Genomic DNA, 20,082 nt, shown 5'->3' on the forward strand with positions numbered 1-20,082 from the left:
TAATCTTACCAGCTGGAGGTGGCTGGGCAAGTGGTCCAGAATACAGTCCCTATCATTTCCCGGCCTCTCTTCTCCTTTGAACCTGTGTAAGGGAAAGTCAGCTTGGGTTGCAAAGACAAGCATGATAATCTCCTATAAAACCTTGGTGTGGGAGCAGATTTTGGTCCCCAAATTTCTAGTTGACAAGAAATCCAACCCACAGTTCAGCTTGATTGATGGTAGAAAATGCTCAGGGAATAAGGCTGGCTTCCTGGGCCAAGAGAGAAATAAATATTCCGTGGCCATCAGCCACTGAGGCAATTAGCAAACATAACCTCCAGGGGCCTGGACTTTGGCCTCCCACAAATCTCAGAAAAGCTGCCTCCTCTCCTGTCAGGGTTTTAAGTAGCACTTTCCCAAATTATTTTAGCAAATTAGCAGTTTGGAATCTCACACTCCACTTCAGCAGTCCATGCCAACCTCATCCTGCTCAGAGGCGGGCTTTTGGATGCAGATAGCGCAATGTGTCTTCCTGCTGAAGTCTGGCCAGTGTGTTTCGGTTAATTGAAGAGAGGCTGTATGGTCCAGTTAACTGAGGACAGGCCTCCGCAATGGAGCTACCAGGCACAAAGAAGTCGGAGTACCCACGATGCAAGAAAAAGGAGAAGCTAAGAAGAGATAAAGATGCTGTTTAGTCTTTCCAAAGCATTACAATGCAAGCAGATACCTACTGGGTGAGTGTGACCTTCACTCACTGCCAATGACCATCAATTAATTAAGGAAGTACTGGGGGGAGGGCCAAGTTTTGGGGACAAGGTCTAACTGTATAGTCCTGGTTGGCCTGGAACTCACAACCTTAACTTAACTTAAGTTAGCCTTAACTTGCAGCAATCCTTTTGCCTCTGCCTCCCAAGTGCTGGAATTATAACTACATGCCACCTCTGCAACTGGCTACTTATGGAATTTATGAACCATTTTTGTTATTTATAATTAGTAACATATTAGTAATAAGTTTCTGTGCCACATTATCATGGTGTATATAAGGTCCTTTGATTGTATTCACCCTTACCATTATCCTCTTCTTTCTTTCTTTCTCTTCCTTTCTTTCTTCCTTCCTTTCTTTCTTTCTTTCTTTCTTTCTTTCTTTCTTTCTTTCTTTCTTTCCTTCTTTCTTTCTTTCTTTCTTTCTTTCTTTCTTTCTTTCTTTCTTTCTTTCTTTCTTTCTTTCTTATATGTATGGGTATTTTGCCAGCATATATGTCTGTGCAATGCTTGCATGCCTGGTGTCAAATTCCCTGAAACTAGAGTTACAGACAGCTGTGAGCCACCATGTGGGTGTTGGTAATCAGACCTAAGGCCTCTGGAAGAATTCTTAACCACTGAGCTATCTCTCCAGCCTCATTTTCTTCTCTTAAATCGAATGAAACTGTAAACTTCCACTCATCTCTTTCCCAAGACAGCATCCTTGTGTGCAGTAGCCACTCGTGTCTGGGGGATGCTGTATGAGGCAGCGCAGATGGGGAACAATCAGTTCATTGCCGCAGAAAGAACCTCTGGGCAGAGCTTGTGAGCATGGGTTATACACATGTGCCCATTTTATGGATTAAGAAACCCATCTGGAAGCTGGGCGGTGGTGGCGCACGCCTTTAATCCCAGCACTTGGGAGGCAGAGGCAGGCGGATTTCTGAGTTCGAGGCCAGCCTGGTCTACAAAGTGAGTTCCAGGACAGCCAGGGCTACACAGAGAAACCCTGTCTCGAAAAAACCAAAAAAAAACCCAAAAAACAAAAAAAAAAAGAAACCCATCTGGAGATCACTGGGTAATTCAGCATTTGCACTTGGATGCCTAAATTAGAGACCCAGACCACGTAATCTAGGTCCTCCAAAGAGTATTGCGTCTTTCCAGGAAGCCGCCCCTGGGAGGCTCACTGAAAGGTAATTCTCCTGATGCTCACTTTCCCTGCAGAGACAAGTGTGTACAACAGTGCCCTGGTTTTTGTCTTTTCCAGCATGGTGGCCATTGGTGGTGGCGGCGTCATCATCATCATTGTCACCATTTTGATTGAGCTGTCTGTCTGTTTCTTTGTCCCTGTTAAGGCTTCAAAGGAAGAGACTTTCCAGGATTCCTTGAAGTTTGGGGAAAACAAAGAAGTCTATAACTTCAGAATAAGCTGGTAGCTTGGCTGCCTACCGTGTACAGGCATCAATTTGATCCTGAGGACTTCATAAGCCTAATGTGGTGCTGCAGGGAGAGGTAGAAGGATCAGAAAAAGTTCAAAGTCATTCTTAAAGGAGGCAGATCTGTGAGATCTGGGCCAGCCTGGTCTATCTATATAACAAGTTCCTGGACATCCAGAGCTACGAAGTGAGCCGTTGTCTCAAAACAAATGAAAACAAAACCTCCAGAAAAATAATAGACAAATAAACAAAACTGAGCCGGCCCGATCAGACCAGCCGCCAGTCTCAGGCAGTAGGGAACCATCCCTGGTTTCTGTTCAGCTAAGCCCCAGCCTCCAAATATGTTGTTGGAAAGATTACAGGCCCTGGGGTTCTGAGGTCCCACCTGCTGCTGCCCCTCCTCTATTCTAGTGGAGTTCTACATGGCTACTGTTTCACTGCCAAGGAGAATGGTCACTAGCAGGGTAGAGACTGCCAGCCCCTCCCTGTGTAGTACCCCCTAAACAGCTGCTTTCTCTTCTGCATCCCCAGCCTGCTACTCCCAGCTTGATGAACCTCCAGACACGAGGAACAGAGCCATCTGAATTGTTTGCAGCAATCTGGCCAGCCCCATTGCAAAACATCCTGATGATACCCACCCAGGTTCCCATCTGAAAGGTTTGAGTTTTTTCCAAGAGAAGCTTTAATAGATTAATTAGTTCTTCGAGTCTCTCAGGGATTTGGCAAATAAACAATGTTGCGTTTGTACAGACCTGAAGTATAAAAGGACCAGTGTTTCTGCATTGAAACGAGCCAACGTGACATTCACAAGGGGCAAGCCAGAGTCAGAAGCAAGCATCAGAATCAAGTGTGTTGGTGTGAGGCAAGGATGAGCTTGGAGGTAAACTCACTGCATGGCTAATAATCCTCAGATCCTTTGGATAAAATTTGTCAGCGAACAGATGGGAACATGTTCCTGCATGGTGTGTATGACTGCTTCTCCATCTCTAAGAAGTTACCCTACAGGGCTAGGCTCTGAACGCCCAGATCACCTTTCAGAGAACAACAGAGCTTATTAGCATGTCAATGGGATGAAAGTGTTTGTGATTGCATTGACTTATTTATCCTATTCACTGAGGTTCCCACTGCCCTTTACCGAAGGGTGGTTTTTCTCAGCGATCTCTGTTTTAGGACTAAGTGGGTTACCACACCTCACAACTGAATTTCTCCTTTGAAAACATTTTCTTCAGACTGGGAGAGGGGCTGAGGAGCCGGGTCAGTGGGTAAGAGCACCCAAGTTTGGCTCCTGGCACACAAGCAGCTGTAACTCCAGTTCCAGAGGACCTGACACCCTCCTCCAGCCTGTGTGAGCACCTGACACACATACAACATTAAAAACAAAATAAATCCTAAAAGTTTTTTTCTTGGGCTGGCAAGATGTTCAGTGGGTGAAGGCACTCACCATCGAAGCAAGACAGCTTGAGTTTGGTGATCACTCACTGGAAGGACACAAGTGGAAGGACAATCTCCAGCACTCATCAGGGGTCCTCTGATCGACACAGGCTTGTCATGGCGTGTGTGCTGGTGCACACCACCACCACACACACACACACACACACACACACACACACACACACACATCAAAAGAAATAACTAATTAATTTTTAAATGTTTTCTTTATTTTGAAATAAATTTCTGTCTTTGGTGGTTTAAAGACACAGACAGTAGAGAAATTCAAATTTCAATCAAGAGGTCCAATATACAGTCGCCAAGTAAATATAGGTAATAAAGCATTTTCTAAATGTCTTCTTTATTTTGAAGTATCTCTGGTGGTTTAAAAAATATAAGTAGTAGATGAACTCAAATTTTAATCAAGAGATTACACACACACACACATTAAATATTCTTCCACATTCAAAAACCATGATTGTGGAATTCCCCCGTTTATAGATGGCTTTTCTAATGAAGAAGCCATTTAAGGAGCGTTTTCATCTTCACCTATGAAGCGGCATCAATGTCTCAAAAGTCATTTCTGCATAGCCCTCTTGCCTTTCCGGGCTCTTTCTTCCTGCCCCACTCTGCACATTTGAAGCTACCAGACCTCTTCTGTGCCTGAGGCTCTTTGCAAATTCTGTTCCTTCTCCCTTCTACTCTCTAGCAGCGTAGCATAATCTTACTATGTAAATTGCAGAAATGAGATGGGTGCTTTTAAAGCGCGGCAACAAGACAGATACTGCTCAGCACAGTGAACCAGTTTAGCTAGTTCCAACTTATCAGGGAAGCCTGGCTTCTCTGGAGACTAGACCTCTGAGCTCAACAGGCCCGCTTGCTCCGTCCCCAGCCCTTGAGGAAGCACCACCTGTTTTTCAAAGTCCCACTCTTGAACTCAGTTCACTGTACCTCAGCAGACAGGTTTCAGAGTCAAAAAAGAAGGCCCTTAGATCCTCCCAGCCCTGCATACCATTTTCTCTCCCCAGGTCTTGCTAGAAGGCCTGGAAACCCCACCCAAGGGTGCCTCCCTGAGAGACACCTCAGAAGGGGCCTTGGCCTTTCTGGTTGTCATGGGAGCTATTTGTTTGGCCACAGTCAACTGAATAATAAGTGTCTCAGGGGAAAGGCCTGGCCGTCTCATCAGATAGCCCCAGAGAGCCTACCCAGTGGAAAGCTACTCTCTGGACAGAGCAGAGGAGGTGGGGCCCCGCTGAGAAGAGAAACTCTTTCACAACGTAAAGTTTTAAGAGGTATTGATGAGCCGGAAGGTAAGACTAACTGACTGAGCACTTACTGTGTACACTGACTGAGCACCTACTGTGTACACATTCATTCACTTTGTTTGTCAGGCAGGGTCTTACTCTGAAGCCAAGACGGTGACGCTCCTGCCTCAGCCTCCTGAGTGATCATACTACAGGTGTGCACCACCAGACCAAACTCCAAGTTCGATTGATCTCATCCTTGTTCTGTGTCGGACTGTATCTAGGCTTCGAGAGCTGCCTGCTCCTCTTCTTGATCCTGAGTCCATCTTGAACCAATACAAGACTGATGTGCTGATGTAGTAGCAGTTCCAAGGGTCAGGTTCTTCTTCGACAAGGCTCCGCCCAGCACAGCAGTCAAAGGACAGGGGGATGAGGAGGAGCCGGGGGATGGGGGTGGGGGGGGGGGAGATTAGGAGCAGCCCAAGTGTTTATTTGATTTTGGCTCTTGCATAAATGAACTAGTCAAATATGGTTGCTGGAAGAGGTCAAACCCCGGGAAGATGAAACCCAGTAGATGAGGCAAAGTCCTCAGTCTGAGGAGAACAGCTGGTGCCATCTTAATTCACAGACAAGGCAGAGTTGACACAGAGCCACTGCGTGATGAGCTCGTGAATGCAAATAAGAGGAAGCCCCTAAGATCATGTGATCACCAGACAGCCAGTGAGGGATAAGGGATGGAGCTAGCCTGAGAGTTAGCATCTGTTGAAGTTCAAGCTCCTTGCTCTCACTCTGCCTCACAGACCTCCCTCTTCAAGCCATAGGGGAAGGCTGTGGTGGTGGGAACAGAAAACAGAGGGCTGAATTTAACCTCTGGGGTTTGATGATTCCTGACTCTCTTGCTTACAATGCAGCTAGATGACCTCTGACTCTTTCATATCCCCAGCTCATGCAGGCGCCGTGCTGCATAAACGGAAAATAGGCTTTCTGTCTGCTTTTGTTTTTGTTTTTGTTTTGTTTTGTTTTGTTTTGCTCTTTTGAGAAATTATTTTTCTTTGTAGCCCTGGCTGTCCCGGAACTCACTCTGTAGGCCAGGTTGGACTCAAAGTCAGAGAACCTCTCCTCTACCTCCCAAGTGTTGGGATCAAAGGCAATGTGCTACCTACCACCAGCCAGCACATCCTTCAGGTTTTACATTTGCTGTCTTTACATTTTTGCTTTGATGAACTCTGACCTTCTCATTCTTTCAGGACGTCCATCTGTCTGGTCAGTGGAAAAAAGAGTAGCCTTGGGCATGTCAGCCAGTGGGATACTTCCCTAGCAGATGCCACTCACAGGGCACAAGTAACAGAGATTTTTTTTTCCCTCATTAAACTTAAGTGCTGAAATGATAACTTATTTATAGACCTCTAAATGGCTTTCTAAATTGTGGCCAGAATGCATTTTAAAGTAAGATCTAAAGGAATAAAACACCTAAGTACAGACAGGACATATGGCCATTAAATTTATAGGACTACTGATCCATTAAAGCCTTGGCTGTCTTTCATTCTTGTTTTAAGGCCAGTGGAACTCTACCTTGGCTCCATATGGGAATCACCTGGGGACTCTAAGAGACTCTGATATCCGAATTCCAGTTCCGGAGATTTTGCCAGCTATGAAAACCCCACTGCTTTTCTTGGTCACCTAACTAATCTGGCATACAACCCAGGCTCTCCCTAAGATTCTAGCTTTAATGGAAGCACTTTTAGTGTAACTGCAACACAAATGAGCAAACAAAATATGCTGGGCCCAGGAAGGTACCTGCCTGGGAAGATGGATGGTGGGGGGCGGTGTTTAGTCTAAGGGTCACAGACTATGCCATCTTCATCCCTGGGGGATAGATCATGACACACCAGTAAGCCCATATCATAGCTTACTTGCTGAGGGCTTCCCCTTACTTCTTTTCTACACATACCCAGTCACTGCGGCTTCAAGTGACCATGGGCTATGGCAGACACTCTATCATCTCAAAATGAGTGGGAGGGGAACTCCAGCCTCAGGAACTCGGATCTTTACCCTCACCTCCTCCTCAGTATTGTCTGGGTCCCTACTTGTCAGCGACTTGTTTGCTAGTGACCCTGTGCTTTGGATAAGGGCAAATAGCCACTAGAGTCCCTCTGCACAGAACTTGTACAGCAAGTTCCACAACAAGGTCTGGCCTTCAGATCTGAGAATTCACTCTAGGCTGGGGACTGTGGCTGCCTAGGGCTAGGGTGGGGCTCCTTTCGGGGCCTCCTCACGTGGACTTTCTCTGACAAGCCAGCAAAGCCTTGGCAGCCTCCCCGTTGGTCATCTGCAGATCTAAAGATTCCTGACCACACTTGTGTCAGCCACAATAACCAAACTCAGTTCCTGACCCAAGATGGATGGGGACCTGGGAAGAGAATGCTCACATTGTTTGATTCTGAGATCAAGTGTAGCTTTCCCGGTGGTAGAGGGAAACCCTTAGATGCCTTTAATATTTCTGCCAGTCCCAGCAGGCTCTTTGCAGTCTTCACCAGGCAACAGAAAACCATTGTTTCAGAGAACCTGAAAGCGCCCCCTAGTGTAGACAACGTATTAGGTGTCACTTGAGCATCAAAATTCTTTTTTTTTTTAATTAGGTATTTTCCTCGTTTACATTTTCAATGCTATCCCAAAGGTCTCTCCGTGACTTGAGAGAATGCCATAACACAACTTTGTTGTTGGCAAGGAGGCTGTGATGCAGGGCATACAGACCTGCAGGGAGTCATTCAAAGATATGTAGAAGGGTGTGTGTGTTTGTGTATGTGGTGTGTAAGTGTGTGTGTGTGTGATGTCTGTGTGGTTTGTGTGTGTGAGTATGTGTGTGTGTGAATGTGTATGCATGTGGTGTGCGTGTGTGTGAATGAGTGTGTATGACTGTATATGGTGTGAATGACTGTATGTGGTGTGTGTGAGAGTGTATGATTGTGTGTATGGTGTGTGCATGACTGTGTGTGATGTCTATGTGTGTGTATGTGTGTGTGCTGTGCGTGTGAGTGTGTGGTATGTGTGAGTGTGTGTAGCATGTATGAATGTATATGAGTGCATGTGTGTGGTGTGTGTGTGGTATGTGTGTCAGTTTGTGTGTTATATGTGTGAGTGTGGTATGTGTATATATGTATGAGATGTGTATGTAAGAGAAAGAGAACAAGAGAGAGAGACAAACATGTTTATATTCAGATTCCCAGGGCAGTGCCCAAGCCTGAAGACCAGAAAAGGAACCCAGGTGTCATGATCTGCCTTATCACCTTCAGTCAGGGTCTCTCACTACACTTAGAGCTAGGCTGGCGGCCAGCAAGCCTCAAACAGCCTCTTATCTCTGCCTCCCTCTGCCCACTGCCACAGTGCTGCAGTTGCAGGCATCTGTGCCACCATGTCTGATTATATTCTATTTTATTTTATCTGCACTGGTGTGAGGGTGTCAGATCCCCTGGAACTGGAGTTACAGACAGTTGTGGGTGCTGGGAGTTGAACCCAGGTCCTACCAGTGCTCTTAACCACTGACCATCTCTCCAGGCCCCGCCCCCCACATCTGGTTTTTAAAGTGTGGGTCCTGAGAATCTAAACTCAGGTCCTTGTGCCCTGTGTAGTATGTGATTTATGCACCAAGCCATCTCCCTAGCCCAATAAACAACTTTTAAAAAAGAATTCGTGAGTGCTTGGAGAATTTATTAAGTCCACATTATAATGGCTCTTGAGGGAGTTCTATTCTGATTCTATGTCCCATTTTCAAGTGTATCACTGAGCGGGTGAGGTGACTTGCTGTGCAAACCCAACAACCTGAGTTTAATCTCCAGAGCATTCATAAAGGTAAAAGGAGAGAACAAACTCCTCTACTTACACACCTTGGTGTACACACACACACATACCACACTCTCACACACACAGAGACATACAAACATGCTCACACACACACACATACACACACACTCACACACACAGAGACACACACACAGACATACACACATGCTCACACACACACACACATACACACACACTCACTCACACACACAGAGACATACACACACACGCAGAGACATACACACATGCTCACACACACACACACACACACACACACACACACACACACACACACCCCTCTGCATATCTTTTGTATGCTTCCCTCTCCCTTCATTTCGGTCTTACACTCTGCTATGGCCCACACAGTGCAAATCTGTATGCCCTGCATCACAGCCTCCCTGCTTGCTGGCTTCTTAGTAGGGGTTCCTAGAGGGAGCGCACACTTGGGAGGCCAGTGACTGTGAGATCACCTTGGCTGGCTGGTTCCCCAACTGAAGATTGTAAACATTCTCTTTTATTTGCCAGATGTAATTGTCGACTTGGAGGCTTACTGTGGAATAAGCTCACCCTTTCTAGTTCTTTCTGACCTCTAGCTGACTGGTTCGACTCAGCTGCTCTGGCTCAAAACTCTTCTCCAAGCTGACTGATTCAAACTTTCGTCCCTCGGTTTCTGATTAAATTGCTCTGCTTGGAAATACTGATTCTGAACTCCAGGAACTCAACTCTCTCTCTTCATTCAACTCAAATGAACTCAACAGCACTAACTGAACTGCACCAAACTGCACTGAACATCTCTCTCTCTCTCTCTCTCTCTCTCTCTCTCTCTCTCTCTCTCTCTCTGCACTGCTCTTAAGTATCCTCTCCTCTGCTGTTCTTGTGACAATTGGGCATAACCTATCTTTGACTCATTCTGTCAAATCTTTCTCTGATTTGTCACTTTGTCTGCCCCTTAATTAGACTTCACTTTCAAACACGGCAGCTTCCTTCTTCAGACTAACTTTACCTTCATTGTCTGGGATTAAAGGTGTGCACTAAGGGCATGTCTGTATTCCAGCCAGAGGGATTAAAGGTGTGTCATTCCAGCTGGGTCACACAGACCTAGAAGGTCTTTGGCTGTGATTCCTTGCCAGAACAGCCATGTTGCTAAATGAAAAGTTCCTCTATGGAAGGTCACTCACTGTAATTACATCTCCACAATTCTTGCTCTTCCTAGGTCTACATACTGAGTTCTAGAGCAACCAGAGAGAGCTACGTAGAAAAAAGTTTGAAAATATCATTGTCAAGTTTTGGGAAAATGGCCATTTAACTTCATGGGCAGCTCCCTGGAAATGCCCAACTCTTCACAAAAAAAAAAATTATTACTAATGGGGTTGGAGAGATGGCTCTGTGGCTAAGAGCACCTACAGAGGACCCATGTCCAGTTCCTAGCACCCACATAGTGGCTCACAGCTATCTGTATCTCCAGTTTCAGGGGATTCGACACCCCCTCTGGTCTCCATAGGCTTCTAGGCATACACATGGTACACATGCATACATGGAATCAAACATTTATACATCTATAATAAAATGATTCTTAAATTTTTTATTTTTAATGTTTAATTTTGGTCCATTTTCTTACATGGAAAATTTGACATTTAGGAGACATGGTACAGGGGAAGAAACTCTACAGGTAGTTGGCACAGAAGGCATTCTGGGCGATGCTGTTGAACCTGAACCCAAAATCTATCTCCCCAAGTCTTTGAAATAATCTTTTCTTTTTTTTTTAACAAGACAATATTTCACTTAGCAGCTTAGGCTGGTCTTAAACTAGTAGTCCTCCTGCCTCAGCCTATAGGGTGCTAAGATTTTAGGTACAAGCCACCATACCTGGCTTTTCTTTTTGTTTTGTTTTGTTTTGTTTTGTTTTGTTTTGTTTTGTTTTGTTTTGTTTTGTTTTGTTTTTCGAGACAGGGTTTCTCTGTATAGCTCTGGCTGATTCCAGCATACTCCTTCTCATGGTGCTTTGAAGAAAATGCAAACACCGCTCCCATATGTTCTCTGCTTAAGATAAGAATTTATTCTTCCTTTGACTGTTTCTATTTGTTAAGGTGTTTTTCTCCTCTTCAAACAAGGGTCGAATGTGTTCTGAGGTGACCCATCTCCGTGGCTACAGTGTATCACCACAGAAAGAATATTTGACCAAAGCTGCACAGCTAGGCTGGTGTCTTGAAGCTTGTCAGATGCTCTTCCATCCTGGCAGGAGTTGAGTGCTGTGAGGAAGGGAAAGCATTGACAGACATGTTGTCTCCTGTGTAGCAGAAAGGCACTGTCTGGGAAGGTGAATGAAGGGTACGGGAGGGGCAGAAAAGTAGAGGGTGAGGACTGAGGGCAGAGTTCAGGCATCTGGTTACCATGGCAGTGGGAGCTAGGGGACCCCATCATTCAACCCTTCCTGGAATCTGGGAGTCAATAAAGTCTCTGTGTCCAAACCAGTTTCTCAGTGGGTCTCTGAGACTCTCAAATGAGAGAATCACATTGGCCACATTGGAAAACAAGACCATCTGGTGCTTGAGTTCTGAGTCAGCTGTAACTGTGTGGCCAGTTACATCGTATCGGTAACATCATTACTATAGGATGCCAGTCTCTCCACTTGTAAAATGCGGATGGCATCGGATACGCCCCCGTTATGGTTCAGGACTAAGAAAGGATAATGCGTGGAACGTTGAGTTCTGTACCCATTGACAAGCAGAAAGCAGATTTAACCTTCTTACTTCTGAGCCTGCAGCTAATCCAGACATTCATGAAAGCTATCACAAAGTGTCCTTCCCACCCAGAACTTGCACTGACTTTTTGAGCCCCACCAAGTATTTCCCTGCTTGATTTCCCCTTGGCTAACTCCTGAGGAATTGTTTAGTAGGAATGCTGACATTTGTGAATGGACAGTTGCACTGCTGTCCCCCAGGATGCTTCTGACTTGTGGTATTTTCCACGTTTCATGACCAGGGCAATGGTGACAGCCGTCCTCTAAAGAAGCCTTTCTCTCCACTGTGTGTAAGTTCTTGGGCCGTTTCCCAGAAATGACTTCCCAGAATAATTGTCATAGAAAGTTACACACAGGCCTTCTGTCTGCGGCTGAACGGCCACATACTGAGGTCAGTTCACAGTTCCCAACATTCATTTACCACTGTGATATGTAAAACCTTCTTGCCTTGGAACTAGAAGATTCTGGATTCAAGGTCAGTTTCTAGATTTCCTTCTTGGGTTTTAGCGCAGGCTCTCTGGAGGTATGGAAAGATCAAGTGAAAAGATTCATTGACTCGTAAGTCAGTCAACATGTTTTTAATGAGCCTAGTTCATGTTCCAGGCCCTATAGCTGGGTGGTGGAGTTAAAGAGACACACCTGCTCCTGACCTCAAACAGATCCTAATGAAAAGGATTAGTAACTTATAATTTAATGTGTGTAGTAGTTAATGTAATGAATAATAGGTGCTGCAGGCTGGTGAGATGGCTTAGCAGGTAAGAGCACTGATTGTTCTTCCTAAGGTCCGGAGTTCAAATTCCAACAACCGCGTGGTGGCTCACAACCACCCATAATGAGATCTGACACCCTCTTCCGGTGTGTCTGAAGGCAGCAACAGTGTACTTACTGCTACTAATAAATAATAAATAATCTTTGGGCCCAAGCAAGCAGGGACTGAGCAAGTGGGGTTGACCAGAGTGAGCAGAGGTCTTAAAATTCAATTCCCAACAACCACATGAAGGCTCACAACCATCTGTACAGTTACAGTATACTCATATACATAAAATAAATAAATAAATCTTAATTTAAAAAAAGAGTTGCTGCAAGAAGCAGTGCGTCCCCCAAGTCTCAGTGACTTCTCATAAAAGAGAGAGAGAGAGAGAGAGAGAAGAGAAAGGAGAGAGGAAGAAAGGAAGGAAGGCAGGCAGGCAAGCAAGCAGGTGGGGGTGGAGAGGGTGGTCGGGAAAGGCTTCTTTGTGTTCATGCCAAGTCCAGCATAGGTTAGGAAGCCTTTTTCTTCCCCGAGCCACACCATGTAGAGTGAATGTGTCATTGTTGCAATAGATAAAGAGACTTGGGGGAAACGTTTTGGCTCTTAACTGGGCCCAGAAGTAACACAATCACTTCCGCTCATGCTGACCAGAGCTGACCACATGGCCAGCCCTGAACTGATTTTGATAGAAGCTAAGAAACAGAAGGAACTCGAGATTGTTAACTGTTTCTGTCCCTGCAGATAAAGCTGTGTCCTCAGCAAGCAAGGCCAGTGCGTTTCACTACGACTCTGGACGGAAGGAACCAGTTTGACTTAAGATAGAACCAGCAATCATAGAGATTCCAAGGGTTTGGAGGTGGTCTTATCATATTTATTTGTGTGGTGAAGAAGACACATGCTTGCAACTGTACACATAGGGAGGTCACAGGACATGGGCCAGAGTCAGTTTTCTCCTGTACCAAAGTGGGACTTGGGGACCTAACTCAGGTTGTCAGACTTGATAGCTAGCGCCTTTACCTCTGAGCCATATTTATAGCCTGCTTGGGGGTATCTTTAATGATCAATTCCTAGAAATACAACTGAGCCTAGGGAAGGGTTCAGGATCAGGAAGGGTAAAGGCAAAAAACAGTGTCGTCTCTGGCCTCTGAAGCACTCTGAGAAGAAAGAGGGTGACTGGCTTTCAGAGTTATTCTTTATGGAGCAGAGGGATTCCTGAGCAGGGGACTTGCTTTTTATTAAGGAAGGAGTGGGAGGAAACACGTAGTAAATGTCTGCCTTAAGGCTTTTCCTTTAAATACATATTTATCTTCTTAAAGGTGTATGCTAGCTCCCAGCACGACTCTGAGTCTGAAGGTTAAAATGGGAGTTTGTTAAGTGAATAAAAAATTGAGGCCAGAGCTGGAGAGATATCTCAGTAGTTAGGGCTGGAGAGATGCCTTGGCCCTTAACAGCACTTGCCACCCTTGCGGAGTACCCGAGCTCGGTTCCCAGCTGATGGCTCACAGCTGTCTGTGAGGACACTTCCAGGGGATCCAATGTCTCTTCTGACCTCCTTGGGCTCCTGTACACACATGGTGCACACACATATACTTAGGCCCACACACTTAAAATAACACAGACACACACACACACTATGGTCATTTCAGATGCAAAGATGAGCTTAGTGTATGGCTGGGGAGGCTGTTCAGTGGTAAAGTGTTTGCCTACTGTGCTTGAGCCTCAAGTTTCTGGGTTTGATCCCCAGACTAGGGAAGAACATGTTCCTCTAAAGCTTTCATCTTTTCTTTCAGTTTGTAATTCTGCTCTGGGTTCTGCTTCTCCTCTCCTGCAGAAAGCTTTTTTTTTGTTTTGTTTTGTTTTTTGTTTCTCTCTCTCCTAGGATTTGAGTTTTCATCTTTTATTTAGGTCTGGGTTTCTTTTAGCATTTCCTATGGTGCAGATTTGCCCGGAGGGGAAGTCATCTTTTAAAATAAAAGAAATGGTTTTTGTTTTGTTTAGGACAGTGTCTTCTAAGTACCCAGGTACGATCCTCCTGCCTCAGCCTCAGGAGAGTTGTATTTCTGGCTGTACCTGTGAAGACGTTTTCCAGTGTGATGGTCACCATACTCTGCCACCTCTCTAATCTTAAGTCCCTGAGTGTATCTGGTTGTCCTTTCCTGTCAGGATTGCTTGTCAGGTCAAGCTCTGCACCTTGTTCATATGGAGCAACAGGCCCTGCTTAGCCTCATCTTGCTTCATATCCACCCAACAACTGGTATGTAGAACTTGGAAATTCTCTTAATTTTTTTTCTACTCCATTCTTTCTTTCCTTTCTGGGTCTTTAGTTCCAAATTCCTCAACCAATGCATGTTACAGTTACAGCTATGCAAAGACATGTATTGATATGATCTAACAGGTCCCTGATATTCCGGTGGCTTTTGTTTAAATTTCCTCTATTATATAGTTCCGATCTACCATTAAGTCTATTTATTTATTCCTTTGTTACTTCCTTTCAGCTTTGCTAAGGTTTGGATGAGCATCCCCCAAAGCTTCATACACAGAAATTTAATCCTCTTGGGAGACACGCAAGCTGGCACTGATTCTAACTGCACTGCTTAGAGCCGGGGACTTTGAAAAGTGATAGGTGAGCCTAGGTCATTAGTGTGGCACTCCCGTGGTTGACTTGTGGTGCTTTTATGAGATGAGAGAAAGGGAGGGAGGGAGGGAAGGAGAGATAGAGGGAAGGAGAGATGGGGGAGGGAGGGAGGGAGAGAAAGAGGACTCAATATAAGATATATGATAAGCCTCCCCCCTCCCCATTTAGAACTTGGTATCAGGTACTTCCCCTGCTCTCCATCTAATATGTTGGAATGGAGCCCAGGGTCTTTCAAGGCATGCCAGTCTACATTGAACTATACCCCAGACCTTACATGCCAGTGTCTTTACAAGTGCTTTCTTAATGCTTTCAGTCACGAGGACTGCGAGTCAGAGCTAGAGAAGCACTGGAGTGAGCTGTTCGCCCTCCCTTTTCTGTTTGACTTCTGCGAGACTGCTTCCTGTCAAGTCCAGCTTGCGTGTGTGACCTCTGGCCCTGCTGATGCAGCCTATAAGAGGACTCAAGACAATCGAAAGCTTTCAGGACCCAGTGACCATAGCTTCCGGGCCCAGCCTCCGAGTGTGTCCTTCACTTCTCCACACCCACTCATTACAGCCAAGGGCCTTCCAAATCCTTCTGCCCAGGAGGCACAAGACAGCCGCATACCCCATAGGCCTGTTTCCATCTGCGTTAATGTTCTCACAAGAGTCTTCTCACTGCCTGAGACGAGGGCAGGGGCACTGCTGTTGTGCTGCTGCTCAACATGGAAGCCACTGGGGCTCCCGTGGCTGTTTAAATTGAATAACATTTAAATTTTTAAAAAAATCTGTCAGTCATGCTTTATTTCATGTGCTCAGTGACCAGGCACAGCTAGAAGCTACTGCCTTAGAAAGAGTGGGTAGGGGACATGTACATCCATCATGGGGGAGTACTTGATACCAAGTACTAAACGGAGGGGAGTCTACCATACATCTTATATTGAGTCCTCTTTCTCTCGCTCCCTCCGTCCCCTGCTCTCTTCATCCTTTCTTCCCTTTCTTTCATCTCATAAAGGCACCAGGAATCAATCACGTGAGTGCCACGCTAAAGGCCTAAGGCTCACCTGTCACTTTCCAAAGCCCCCGACTCTCAGCAGTGCAGTTGGAATCAGAGCCAGCTCCAGTGCCTCACAAGGGGATTGCACGTCTGTAAAGTTTTGTCTTTCTCTTCGGTTAGCCACCGGAGCCACAGCGGCGTGGTGTGCGTGATCCTGTGTTCAACAAACAGGAGCAGAATGGCTGACATATCCATCTCCATCAGAAGGAGAAGAGAAGGAAGCCCTGAGAGTGAGTTACTTCCACGGGTGTACCAACAAATTTCAAGAATTCCAAACACAGACCATACCCAGCCCCTTCCCTGGCTGTCATCATGTGTCACCGACCTCTGATGGAAAGAGAGAGTCCTCATCAAAACAGCTTCATGACTTTCTCCCTCGAGATAAAAGGAATAGGAAGAGTTAAAAATAATGAAAAATTAAATGAAAAGGGCGTTTTTTTCCCCTCAGCCTGAAGGCTGGCACAGGCCGTACTCTGGGGTTTTTACTTTAGCTCTACAAACACTGGGACAGTTTTCAGTTCTTGGACACTTGACTCACTCCTCACGCCTGCTGAGGAAGTGTCTGAAGGTTGTGTTCGCCACACATTCCCACATAGATGCCTCACCCAAAAGATGGTGGTGTCAGGAAGTGGGACTTTGGGAGGCCATTACATCAGGAGAGCAGGGCCAATGGATTAGAGCTGAAGAGATTCAAGTTTCTCCCTTCCACTAGTTAAAGACACTGAAAAATAGGCATCAATGAACCAGGGAGGCTGGTGAAAACTGAGTGATTGCAACCAGAAGTGTTCTATCTGTGTATAAAAGAAGTCCAGCCACAGGCTCTGTGTTTGCCTAGGAAGATGGAAGTTGGGAGTTGTCTAGGGAGGAATAGAGGAAGGACAAGAAAAAGAAGTGGGTTGGGCAGTGGTGGCACACGCCTTTAATCCCAGCACTCAGGAGGCAGAGGCAGGCGAATTTCTGAGTTCGAGGCCAGCCTGGTCTACAGAGTGAGTTCCAGGACAGCCAGGGCTATAGAGAGAAACCCTGTCTCAAAAAAACGGGAAAAAAAAGTGCACATATTTACTTCAGACCATGTCCAGATGCGAGATCTGAAGTCACATTTGCTGCATGGCATGGGAATTCTAAGTGAAAACTTGATTAGAGCTGATAAAACGGAGGGAATCTGGGGGGTCTGTGAAATCTTAAGATAAGGATGGTTGTTAAAATTCCTTCCCAGAGGGAGATGTAAGCAACAGCTACCCCATCTCCTGAGGTGAGGGGTCACTTACAGTGGTGTGGGTGCTCCTCCAACCACAGACCAAACCTGGAAAGCCTTTACCCAGCAGGCATCAGGGCTTTCTGGCAGCCACATAGATGGAGGTCTGCCTCTCTCCCTGGCCTATGTACTTGAGCCCCTCCCTGAGGCCTTAAGTCAGAGTTGCACAGAATAGGTTAAAGATAGGGAGTGCCTAGGTCCTCGGGTGAGGCCTCATGACCCTCCCCACCCCTCTGTAAGGTGGCTGTAAACAGTCAACAAGCCCATCAGAGAAAATCGCTTTGCAGTTGGACCTGCGCCCCACCCAAGATGGTGTTTCCTCCTCTCAGAGACAGTCATTCACAACAGGACACTTCCACTGTCAGGGCTTTAAGGACTCAGAAATCTGACAGAGGGCCATTGAGATGGTTCAAGCAGTAAAGTCACTTGCCGCTAAAACTGACATCCTGAGTTTGATCCCCAGAGCTCACACCACAGTGGAAGGAGCAAAGTGATGACCGGAAGTTGTTCTCTGACCTCCATGGGCCTGTTATGGAACACATTCTTCCTTGCCAAGTAAATAAATGAGAGAGAGAGAGAGAGAGTGAGAGAGAGAGAGAGCTGAGTTTGTAATACATTTACACTACTGTGCAAAGAAATAAGCCACATACAGTTGGTAGCTGCAGCAATCAGGTTTTCTATCTCAAGAACTAGAAAATAGCATATTTGAAATCTCTGAAGAGATTAAACAGTCCTCAAGCCTAAGGCAAGAGCTGAACAGTAGGAGAACAGATAAGCTTGAAAACACCACAAATATTCATTTACATAGAAATTCTGGGAAAGATGTAAACAGTTATTGAAATGGAAGGAGCCCATAAAGTCAGATATGGGGAAGGAAAAGGAACCTGACCCTTTTCAGGTGGTTTCTGTTCATGACATCTGCTAGCCTTCTTCTGCAAGCCAGGTGCTACGGCACACTTTGCAAGCCTACAAACTTAATAGATCTGTGTGTGCAGTGGGTCTTTGAAGCTCTGTATTCTTTTAAACTTGTGTATTTCTTTGCCCCCCCCCCTTTTGAGACAAGGTTTCTTCCTGTGTATGTAGCTCAGGCTAGCCTGGAATGTACAGGCAGGGAATTTTTGATGGACCTGAGGAGCAGTCATCTCCAGGATGGTCGTGGAGTAATACTACTGTTAACGGAGAAACTAAGGTATTTTATGTGGCTCGTTCCATGGGCACTCAATGGCAGTGGCAGCATCAACTCCATTTTATAGATGAGGATATTGGGCTTGCAGCCATCATTTTTCAAATGTCTAGAAAATTGTCAAGTAGTGTAGTTAGCGTTTAAATCGAGGTGGGTTGAATCCTTTGACCAAACTTTCAGAATGATGCTAAGGAACCCGTAGCTACTCATAGCGACTTTAATGTCTCGCATTATGGGTCACTGATTCATACAGGTTCAGAGGGGTTAGTCCACAGTCATCATAGCAGGAAGCATGGTGGCATGTAGCAGACATGGTGCAGGAGAGGCATGGTGGCATGTAGGCAGACACGATGCAGGAGAGGGAGCTGAGACTTCTACATCTGGATCAGGCAGGCAGCAGGAAGAGAGAGTGAGCCACTGGGCCTGGCATCAGCTTCTGAAACCTCAAAGCCCATCCACAGTGACAAACTTCCTTCAACAAGGCCACACCTACTCCAATAAAACCACACCTCCTAATGGCGCCACTCCCTGTAAGTCTATAGGGGTCATTTTCATTCAAACCATCAGAGAATAGACTCAAAACAAAGAAACAAACAGAAAAAACGAGATAAAATAAATTAGCAATGCCCAAGGAATAACACCCAAGATTGTTCTTTGTACTACACATTCTGTGCATCTCCCTACACGAGCAAGCACACATTCACAGTCACCTGACAACTACGTGAAAGGACTTGCAACTCCCTCCAGAGTTACACATTCCTGTAATCTTCAGAGTCCGAGTGTACACACACACACACACACACACACACACACACACACACACACACACACGCGCGCGCGCGCGCGCGCTACAAACCTGGATATTCCCACTAATTTCCTGCTTTTAAAAATCTAGGCTGTCACTCTAAATTTTACATCATTCTCCTTTCACTTAGATGTTCCTCCTATGTAGTATTTCCAAGATTTCAATAATCTTCTACTCCCTGACCACACCAGAATTGATCAGTATACATCCTTATTAATAAAAGTAAATAAATAACAATCCTTAGTTAATTAATCACTTACATTGTTTTTTAATACGTTAGATGTCTTTGCTTTAAGTGACAGTGTGCGCATGTCACTGTTCAAATTTGCTTTATTCCTTAATCTTTTTTTTGTTCTAGTAGTTAGAATAAGTCACTCAAAAATATTCCTACTCATATTCTATTCTGGCTATTAGGGTCAATGGAAAGTTGGGGTAGGCAATGTCAATGTCTTAAAAATGCTTAATAATTACATTAAATTTGCCCTCCTAAACTGCCCAATGCCTGTAATTTCAGCATCAAGGAAACAGAGGCAGGAGGATTGCCTCAATTTAAAAATAAAATACAGATAGAGTGCTCTCCTAGAAGGTTATACCAATTATGTTCTGATCGGCCTGTCTTCTCCCTCCTTCCCTTACACTACAGAGTTCCATCAGCTAATGGTGATGTGTTTGGTTTTAGATGGAGTCTATGTTACCGAAGATGGTTCCCTACTCTAAGCTCAAGTGATCCTCTGTTTCAACCTCCTGTGTCGCTGGGACCATAGGTCCACACCACCAAGCTTGGCTCTACTGAGTTTCGCCTCTGGTTACACACATAATACTTCCTTGTTATGAAGGCCAATTGTAAAACAGCAAACCCTTGAAAACACAACACAAACCCTCAGGTAGCACAGGATATAAATCCTAGCACTTGAGGGGATGGAGCAAAGGGATCTTGAGTTTGAAGCTAGCCTGGGCAAGGTAGAGAGATCTGATTTCATCAGCAAAACTAAACAGAAAGCAAAAGACCC

At 45.4% G+C, this 20,082-nt stretch overlaps 2 long non-coding RNA genes across 2 annotated transcripts; both read left to right on the plus strand.

The window, feature by feature from the left end:
- Nucleotides 1-361: 361 nt before the first annotated feature.
- Nucleotides 362-3,853, plus strand: Gm34802. Its single transcript, XR_390592.3, has 3 exons — nucleotides 362-713; nucleotides 2,688-2,813; nucleotides 2,907-3,853. It is a non-coding gene; the product is annotated as a predicted gene, 34802 (long non-coding RNA).
- Nucleotides 3,854-11,769: 7,916 nt separating this feature from the next.
- Gm12530 (predicted gene 12530) lies at nucleotides 11,770-16,253 on the plus strand. The gene is made up of 5 exons (NR_040669.1): nucleotides 11,770-11,883; nucleotides 12,901-13,015; nucleotides 14,158-14,413; nucleotides 14,655-14,782; nucleotides 15,108-16,253. It is a non-coding gene; the product is annotated as a predicted gene 12530 (long non-coding RNA).
- The last annotated feature ends 3,829 nt before the right edge of the window (nucleotides 16,254-20,082 follow it).

This window comes from Mus musculus, chromosome 4 (genome assembly GCF_000001635.26).
Source record: "Mus musculus strain C57BL/6J chromosome 4, GRCm38.p6 C57BL/6J".
NCBI lineage: Eukaryota > Metazoa > Chordata > Mammalia > Rodentia > Muridae > Mus > Mus musculus.